The 10,493-nt window shown below is 44.0% G+C and overlaps 1 long non-coding RNA gene across 1 annotated transcript; it reads right to left on the reverse strand.

The window, feature by feature from the left end:
* Positions 1-555: 555 nt before the first annotated feature.
* LOC123134264 (uncharacterized) lies at positions 556-2,867 on the reverse strand. Its single transcript, XR_006465602.1, has 3 exons — positions 2,441-2,867; positions 1,910-2,301; positions 556-1,823 (listed from the first exon to the last, which is right to left on the reverse strand). It is a non-coding gene; the product is annotated as an uncharacterized lncRNA (long non-coding RNA).
* Positions 2,868-10,493: the final 7,626 nt, after the last annotated feature.

Below are 10,493 nucleotides of genomic sequence, written 5' to 3' on the forward strand. Positions count from 1 at the left end.
AACGATAGCGCTTGTTGGGAGGCAACCCAATTTTATTTTGTGTTTTTTGTTTTTGCTTCTGTTTAGGAATAAATAATCCATCTAGCCTCTGTTTAGATGTGGTTTTATGTTTTAACTAGATCACTGACGGCGCGCCTTGCTGCGCCTGTCTAATTTTTCAATCGAATGATAGTAATTTAGACGCACATACATATATAGGCATGAAATATGTAGGTTTAATTTATTCATCCTAGAAGAAAAGTCATCAGGCATTCCAGGAAAATCTAAAATAGATTGGAATTCAACTACATTTCAGGTCATAATGAATAAATTTCATAATCTCGCATGGTAACCAAGAGGCGAATTGGACAGACAAACTCAACTCAGTTTTGATCTCAAGCCTGATGTACAGATGTCATGCAACAAAACAATGTTCGAAAACTTGAATCATTATATAGAAGAAAATAAACATGAGCAAAAAATAAACAATGTTGAAAGACCTCTTGTGAATAAACAGTTGAATATATTTCGATAAGAGAATAAAGGGCGCTACTACATCCTGCAAGTCCAAAGGAAGATGCTAGATTACAGGTGCACCACATTTTTCATAAGTAGATATACCTTGTAGGTAGCAAGTAGCAACACATGAATGGTTAGTTCCCTAATTAAACAATGATGAGTAGCACCACAGGTTGCTCGGTGTGCCACAATAGCTGGTCAGATGACACAAGTTTTTTGTGAAGGAAACACACTGTTCTAGATAAACTTCAACCCACTGCTTGCGCTGACAATAGTATATAATGCAAGGTTCGTAGTTATCCTTCTATGACAACGTCTGCACTTCTGATTTTCAAAATGGTTGCTTTATCACACAAAATAATTTGCAGTACATAACAAAGGAAAGTACCTTGAGAGCTATATCTATATTCTGCATGTGGTCACTGTATAAGCTCCTTTGCAATTTTGGACAAAGTATGAATCCACTGAACATTATAAGCTTGTCGAAGATAAAACAATAAAAAACATGCAAAAACTGACCAAGACCTATAAACTGGGCAAGAATACCCTATCATTCTTAGCAGGAGATGTAAGTTTAGATTTTTCTTCCAATTGATGTACAAATTGAAGACAATTGTATACAGTGATCTTGCTGTTCCAAGATCTGAAGAAAAAAAACTGCAACAACATGGCTTTGGGAGCCGCACCTGCTCCCTATCATGCTATAAGAATCCATATGTCAAGATTTCTGTCCAACAATAGGATATCTTTACTTTATTAGTTCTGTAGATGGATAAAAACTGAGCTGGTGCATCTTTTGTTAGTGTAAATCATAAGATGGAATCCATGTTTACCCCCAAAAAACATAAAATTAAATAAGCACCTCACTTGGACTTATTTAATGTCCCCATTCATGTTGAACTCTTCATTTTTTGAAGTGTAGACACAAAATGTCATATAATGGAAACACTTAAGGTAACAATAATGATTGGTTTGATTGAATAGGCATCAACGCAGTTAATATTCAAGCGCATTCTCTCTTTTTTCATATTTCTATAGGTCATCACAAATTAGATTGTTGTGACCAGCTTTTACTTACATAAGAGTAAGCTAATACCTGAGATCACATTTTACTTTATTCAGAGCAACTTATGATGAAATATGTATCTCGGGAATACCACCATATAGAACATATTTCCTACCATATGGTACCTGCCATTCAGACCTAATTTACTTGAAATGCTTCTGCACATGCAGATCTCGACCATCTCCAAACTTTGCAAAAGTGGAACAATTCATGGTTGTATTCCCTATGGAGAGCAAAGCCAATTCTCCTATTTGTTTGCCTGGATGGTTGTATCAATGTATTATCAAACCATGGAATTGTAGCAAGGGTGCAGAGGCATGGTGAGCGATCGGATTGTCAATGTACCGTGCTGGTCGTCGTTGCTCAAGCATGGAGGTCGCACCCACCAGATGTGCATGCAGCTGCTGAACCAGACCGTTCTCATGGGTATGGATGGTGTCTGTGCCTATCGGCACGCACCGACCCTCGCCGCGGTATTGCCCGTGTCCTGCAGGTTGAGCTGGTCCATGAGCGCCTGCACCCACCTCTTCTTCTTCAAGTGGTGATTTGACTATAGACCATGCAACATCAAGCAGTATGCGAACAAATAAAGTTATCGAATACAAAAAGGATGCTTGAACTATAAATCATAAAAAAATCAAAATCTGAGGACCAACGTGTTCACAAGCTATGGAAAAATGTTCTTCACCAAAATTTTACTGCAGCTTATTCCTTTTCTTTTCTTTTCTTTCACAATCCTGCACAATTATCAAAAGAAAATTATCTCTGATATATATATTAACTGCAGATCAACGCTGAACCACTACTGAAACTGAGTTTTGCGAGAGGGATTGGGGAGAAGTGGGGAGAAAAAAACATCGGCCGCTTAGCATGTACCTGTTCCCCTGAAGCTGCGCCATCGGAGCACAGTCACACGAGGAGCTCGGCTCAGAGAAAGATCGAAGGCGTCGCTGCTGGAGGGCGAGGTGCGGAACAACGGAAGTGGTGGGCTCCTAAGATGGATCTGGATGGGCTCCCATGCTTTCTAGTAGCCTTCACATCCTCTATCTTCCTCCCTAAGAAAGAGTATTAGACAGAACGACGATGGTAGCGAGAACTTGATCCATGCGGCGGATGACGGGGAGGGAACGGCGGCAGCGGTCGATGGGGAGGGAACAGCGGCAGCGGTCGTCGGGGACACACAACGGCAACTGGGCAGAGCGAGAGAAGACATGGTGAGAGAGGCGGGGTGAGAAGAAACCAAGGATCCTAGAGAACCAGCGACCCAAAGGGAATAGAAGAACGGCGGAGGAGGTGGTAGCGGCGGCAGTGACGTGCCTAAGATCTATCGAGAGGAACGCGCATCGCCTCACACCCTTTTCTCCCGAGTAGATGTATCGGCTTCACCGAGCAGCGTCTATTTTCCTTAGCGGGCCTTCCGCCGCAGTTAGGCCCGATTAACCACAGTGCTCCGAAATTTCCACCGAAGTAGCTGCGTCTCGGACAGTTGGCCCACTTAGCGAGCAAGCTCGCGACAGGGTAATCATCCAACGACCAGAAATGACTAAAACATAAGATCTGACGGCCAAAATCGTTTGGGGCATGAGAGAGCTCGCATTAGGCTCAGTTTTACTGTCCTTAATTAGTGTTTGTGCCAAGTAGGACCTATATGATAACCTACGATGATAGTTGATTTGATTCTGCTGAAAAAACAGAAACTTTGCGCACAAATATAATTATGGTAAATCACAGGAACGTGCTTTTGCGTTGATTCTTTATGCTGATGATCAATAAACAAATTGCCCAGGACTTCCTATTTTGGTAGAAGTTTTAGAGTTCCAGAAGTTTGCGTTAGTTACAGATTGCTACAGACTGTTCTGTTTTTGACAGATTCTGTTTTTCGTGTGTTGTTTGCTTATTTTGATGAATCTATGGCTAGTAAATTAGTTTATAAACCATAGAGAAGTTGTAATACAGTAGGTTTAACACCAATATGAATAAAGAATGAGTTCATTACAGTACCTTGAAGTAGTCTTTTGTTTTCTTTCTCTAACGGAGCTCACGAGATTTCTGTTGAGTTTTGTGTTGTGAAGTTTTCAAGTTTTGGGTGAATTCTTTTGATGGATTATGGAACAAGAAGTGGCAAGAACCTAAGCTTGGGGATGCACATGGCACCCCCAAGATAATCCAAGAACACCAAAAAGTCAAAGCTTGGGGATGCCCCGGAAGGCATCCCCTCTTTCGTCCACTTCCATCGGTAATTTACTTGGAGCTATATTTTTATTCACCAACATGATATGTGTTTTACTTGGAGCGTCTTGTATTATTTGTGTATTTGCTTGTTAGTATACGACAATCATCCTTGCTGTACACATCTTTTGATCTTGATAGTTTTGCTCATAGTGCTTCACTTATATCTTTTGAGCGTGATAATTTTTGCTCTAGTACTTCACTTAGATCTTTTAGAGCACGGTGGTGCATTTGTTTTAAAGAAACTATTTGATCTCTCATGCTTCACTTAGATTATTTTGAGAGTCTTCAATAGCATGGTAATTTGCTTAATGTTAATATACTTGATGTTCAAGATATGTGAAACTTTCTTTTGAGTGAATTGAATACTAAGATAAGTTTGATGCTTGATAATTGTTTTGAGATATGGAGGTGATAATATCGAAGTCGTGCTAGTTGAGTGATTATGAATTTGCGAAATACTTGTGTTGAAGTTTGCAAATTCCGTAGCATGCACGTATGGTTAAAGTTGTGTAACAAATTTGAAAAATGAAGTGTACCTGGCTTGTGCATCCTTATGAGTGGCGGTCGGGGACGAGCGATGGTCTTTTCCTACCAATCTATCCCCCTAGGAGCATGCGCGTAGTACTTGAATTTTTGATGACTTCTAAATTTTTGCAATAAGTATATGAGTTCTTTTGACTAATGTTGAGTCCATGGATTATACGCACTCTCACCTTTCCACCATTGCTAGCCTCTTCGGTACCGTGCATTGCCCTTTCTCACCTTGAGAGTTGGCGCAAACTTCGCCGGTGCATCCAAACCCCGTGATACGATATGCTCTATCACACATAAACCTCCTTATATCTTCCTCAAAAAAGCCACCATACCTACCTATCACGGCATTTCCATAGTCATTCTGAGATATATTGCCATGCAACTTCCATCATCATATTCATGAAATACATTACTTTTGTCATATTGCCATTGCATGATCATGTAGTTGACATCGTATTTGTGGCAAAGTCAGCATGCATTATTTTTTATACATGTCACTCTTGATTCATTGCACCATCCCGGTACACCGCCAGAGGCATTCATATAGAGTCCTATCTTGTTCTATGTTTCGAGTTGTAATCCTTGTGTTGTAATCAATAAAAGTGTGATGATCATCATTATTAGAGCATTGCCCAAATAAAAAAAAAGAGAAAGGCCAAAAAGAAAAAAATAAAGGCCCAAGATATATATATATATATATAAAGGGCAATGCTACTATCTCTTTTTTCCACACTTGTGCTTCAAAGTAGCACCTTGTTTTTCATGTAGTGAGTCTCATATATTGTGCTTCAAAGTAGCACCTTGTTTTCATGTAGTGAGTCTCATAAGTTGTCTTTTTATACTAGTGGGAATTTTTCATTATAGAACTTGGCTTGTATATTCCTACGATGGGCCTCCTCAAATGCCCTAGGTCTTCGTGAGCAAGCAAGTTGGATGCACACCCACTAGTTTTCTTTTGTTGAGCATTCATAGCTCTAGTGCATCTGTTGCATGGCAATCCCTACTCCTCATGTTGACATCAATTGATGGGCATCTCCATAGCCCGTTAATTATCCTCGTCAATGTGAGACTTTTTCCTTTTTTGTCTTCTCCACACAATCCCCATCATCATATTCTATTCCACCCATATTGCTATATCCATGGCTCACGCTCATGTATTGCGTGAAGGTTGAAATAGTTCGAGATTATTTAAGTATGAAACAATTGCTTGGCTTGTCATCGGGGGTATAGAAGTTGGGAACATCTTCGTGTGACAAAAATGAAGCATAGCCTAACTATATGATTTTGTAGGGATGAACTTTCTTTTGCCATGTTATTTTGAGAAGACATGATTACTTTGATTAGTATGCTTGAAGTATTATAATTTTTGTGTCAATATGAACTTTTGTCTTGAATCTTTCGGATCTGAATATTCATATCACAATTTAGAAGAATTACATTGAAATTATGCCAAAGTATCACTCCGCATCAAAAATTCTTTTTTATTATTTACCTACTCGAGGACGAGCAGGAATTAAGCTTGGGGATGCCTGATATGTCTCCAACGTATCTATAATTTTTGATTGATCCATGCTACTTTATCTACTGTTTTGGACTATATTGGGCTTTATTTTCCACTTTTATATTACTTTTGGGACTAACCTATTAACCGGAGGCCCAGCCTAGAATTGTTGTTTTTGCCTTCTTCAGTATTTCGAAGAAACAGAATATCAAACGGAGTCCAAACGGAATGAAACCTTCGGGGTTGTGATTTTCCAACCGAACGTGATCCAGGAGACTTGGACCCTACTCCAAGAAGTGTCCGAGGAGGTCACGAGGGTGGAGGGTGCCCCCCTGGGCGCGCCCCACTACCTTGTGGGCCCCTCGGAGCTCCACCGACATACTCCTTCCTCCTATATATACCTACGTATCCCCGAACGATCAGAAGAGGAGCCAAAAACCTAATTCCACTGCCGCAACTTTCTGTATCCACGAGATCCCATCTTGGGGCCTATTGTTGAGCTCCGCCGGAGGGGGCATCCACCATGGAGGGCTTCTACATCATCACCATAGCCCCTCCGATGAAGTCTGAGTAGTTTACTTCAGACCTTCGGGTCCATAGCTAGTAGCTAGATGGCTTCTTCTCTCTTCTTGGATCTCAATACAATGTTCTCCCCCTCTCTCGTGGAGATCTATTCGATGTAATCTTCTTTTTGCGGTGTGTTTGTTGAGACCGATGAATTGTGGGTTTATGATCCAGTATTATCTATGGAAAATATTTGATTCTTCTCTGAATTCTTTTATGCATGATTGAGTTATCTTTGCAAGTCTCTTCGAATTATCTTTTTGGTTTGGCCAACTAGATTGGTAGTTCTTGCAATGGGAGAAGTACTTAGCTTTGGGTTCAATCTTGCGGTGTCCTTACTCAGTGACAGAAAGAGTTGCAAGGCACGTATTGTATTGTTGCCATCGAGGATAACAAGATGGGTTTTTTATCATATTGCATGAATTTATCCCTCTACATCATGTCATCTTGCTTACGGCGTTACTCTGTTTTTTACTTAATACTCTAGATGCATGCTGGATAGCGGTCGATGAGTGGAGTAATAATAGTAGATGCAGAATCGTTTCGATCTACTTGTTTTGGACATGATGCCTATATACATGATCATTGCCTAGATATACTCATAACTATGCTCAATTCTGTCAATTGCTCAACACTAATTTGTTCACCCATCGTAGAATACTTATGCTCTTGAGAGAAGCCACTAGTGAAACCTATGGCTCCCGGGTCTATTGTCATCATATAAATCTATATCACTTTATTTACTTGCTTTGTTTTTACTTTGCCTTTACTTTTTACTTTGCATCTATCTATCAAAAATACCAAAAATATTATCTCTATCAGATCTCACTCTCGTAAGTGACCGTGAAGGGATTGAAAACCCCTAAGCGTTTGTTGCAAGTTGCTATCGTTTTGTGTAGGTACGAGGGACTTGTGCGTGGTCTCCTACTGGATTGATACCTTGGTTCTCAAAAACTGAGGGAAATACTTACGCTACTTTACTGCATCATCCTCTCCTCTTCGGGGAAATCCAACGCAGTGCTCAAGAGGTAGCAGTTGGCGGCGGCGTGATTCGAACACATCCATCGCGGTTGATGGCGGGATAGTGGAGGTCAAACTTTAGGCGGCAGCCGCACTAAGCTTTGCTCCTCGACCCTGCTGTCTCGGCGTGCCACTGCATCTCGCTTCTCTGTCTGATTGGTGGAGGTCGCCGTGCGGCTAATTAATTAAGGTATTCTTTTCATAAGTGGCTTAATGAAGGTATTCAATTCCTAAGGGTAGTACTGTACTAGTACTCTGCGTGTAAATTGACTGACCATTAATTTTTGTCATTGCACGTCTGGATAACAATATGGATCACCCTCAGTAATTATGAAAATAAAGCCTTTGTGATTTATGCACGCATCATTGGGCAGTAGTTAATCCGTGTATTAATGTTGTTGTTTTGTTTTTAATTACCATTCTTGTGGTACAGATGGAACGATCTCAATGGATGAAGGATCGGAAAACTGCAGATTTTATCAGTGGCATGACAGAGTTCATGAATTTGGCTGAAAGTACAAAGAGGAGAATTGGTGATGCGGATTACATCCTGTGTCCATGTACTGATTGTTCCAATACAGAGTCGCATGAAGTTGCAGATGGCCAGTGGCACTTAGTATCTCGAGGATTCATGGATGGATATACACGTTCACAACAAAAAAAAGACACATCCGTGACATTTTGGGCCGAATGAAAAAAAATTTTGTCATACTTATGACACTTCTATGACGATAATTGTGACAAAACCCGGTATCATCATAGATGTGGTGGGCTCCTACTTCTATGACAAACAATCATGACAGAAAATGGGCTTTTTGTCCTGGGCGGGCCGGAGACGCAGTTGCATGACATTCTTTGGGCCGTCCATGACGGAAAAAACCGTGGTAGAATCGAGGGCGAGGAAAATTTCGGGGAGTTCCCGGTTACGGTGGGTGGTCGGGGGCCGAGCGATGCGCGTTTCTCTCATACATGTACGCGCGTGTGTCCGAGGCGTTGGCTCTAACTGAACCCAAGCGAGGCGTTGGGCTCTAACTAAACCCGAGCAATTGCACTGCAGGCTACGCGTTACTGAACCCGAGCGTTCAATCGATGGTTGTTAATTGAACCCGATCGAGCGATTCCTTTGCTACTGCTGCTAACGGAAGCCGATCGATGCTGCCTCTGGATGAACAGTGAGTGTTGCGGGGAGGGGGTGTTGGATGAACAGTGAGCGGTGGGGTTGGATGAACAGGACCCCGATCGATCAAGCCGGTTGGGGCTGGATGAACAGGACCCCATGGAGGGCTGGATGAACAGGACGACCCCGTGGAGGGCTAGATGAACAATATATGGTGGAGGGGTGGATGAACAGTAGCCCGTGGAGGGGTGGTTGAACATGAGCGCGTGGAGAGGGATGGTTGAACAGTAGCCGGTGGAGTAGCGCGCAGTGGAGGCTGGATGAATAGGAGCCCGTGGAATTTGGAGGAGGTCGACAGTGGATGAACAGTAGCCCATGGAGGCTGGAGGAGGTCGACGGTGGAGATGAACAGTATCCCGTGGAGTCCCGTTTTGCGGTACGCCACACCCCTCCCAATGAACATGACTCCCGTTTCGACCATAGCGCTTCAACACAAGTCTGTTTCATCCGTTTTGCGGTACGCCACACCCCTCCCGATCAACAGGACCCCCGTTTTGACTGTAGGAGGTTCGTTTCCTCCGTTTTGCGGTACGCCAGACCCCTCCCGATGAACAGGATCCCGTTTCGAACATGGCCGGTCGAACACAAGGCCGTTTCCTCCGTTCTGTGGTACGCTAGGCCTCATTTCCATCGCCTCTTCCGTCCAAGCCCTCCCAATGAACACGACGACGCATTCCATTTTGACCCAGCCGGTTGGCTCCCTATGAACACGACGACGACGATGTTTTTCTGTTCCGACCCAGCCATGTACACGAGCCCTGGCCATACGTATATATGCGTGAGTAGGCGTTCGAGACCCCGCCCTTATGTACATATGTGGCCGTATTTTCTTTCTTGCACACTGGCCGCTGTATGTACGTACACGTTCGCGACCAGAATGACAATGCTACGTACTCTGCGACCAGGTGTGTCCCGACTGTCGGGCACTTCCTTGCATGTGAAGATGTAGCTGGCGGGTCCCAGCAGTCGGGGGGGAACGCTTTTTCTCAAATAAAATGGCCTGTCCGGTGGGTCCCCGCTGTCAGGTGGAGGAATAATTATTTCGTGCGTAATAAGGAGGCACTTCCTTGCTGCGGCCGTGGACCCAGCTGTCAGCCTCTCCACGTACAGTCCACGTCCGATGGTAGCCGTTCCTTGACCATGTTGATCACGCCACGCTGGGAGCACCAGGGCGGTGGACGACAGCGAGGCCTAGGAAGGGGACGACGCAGAGCCGGGGAAGACGCGGCAGTTGATGCCCACGCGTAGAGCAGTATGAGGGTTCACTCGTTCGCTGCGGTGTGAGGCTGTCGTCGCCGCAGAATAACAGGGGGTGTGGGTGAGTAGAGGGATGGCCTGGCCAGCGATGGGAGTAGTAGGGGGCGGTGAGGCCTTCGCCGCATCGCAGCCAGCCACGGGAGGCAGGAGCACGAGGCACGACCGGCGCTGGTTTGAGCGGTTGGAGCAAGAAGACCAGAGGTTGAAGAAGCACTACGGCCGTTGGATGGACATCGTAGGATCACTGGAGCTAGAATCGTTCATATTGACTAAGTTGACAAAGCCCTCCGTCCCCGTCAACTTAGTAGGCCCACAAGTCAGCCACCCACTATGGTGGCTCCCAGCTAGCAGGGGGTATTCATTTTTTTGTGCGTAATAAAGAGGCACTTCCTTGCGTGCGAAGATATAGCTGGTGGGTCCGAGCTGTCAGCGGTGGTAACGTTTTTTCGCGAAATATGGTGGCCCGTCCGGTGGGTCCCCGTTGTCTGGTGGAGGAATAATTATTTTACGCGTAATAAGGAGGCACTTCCTTGCTGCGACCGTGGACCCAGCTGTCAGCCTCTCCACGTACATTCCACATCCGATGGAAGCCGTTCCTTGACCATGTTGACCACGCTGCGCCGAGATCACCAGGGTGGTGGACG

This window comes from Triticum aestivum, chromosome 6B, assembly GCF_018294505.1.
Source record: "Triticum aestivum cultivar Chinese Spring chromosome 6B, IWGSC CS RefSeq v2.1, whole genome shotgun sequence".
Taxonomy (NCBI): domain Eukaryota; kingdom Viridiplantae; phylum Streptophyta; class Magnoliopsida; order Poales; family Poaceae; genus Triticum; species Triticum aestivum.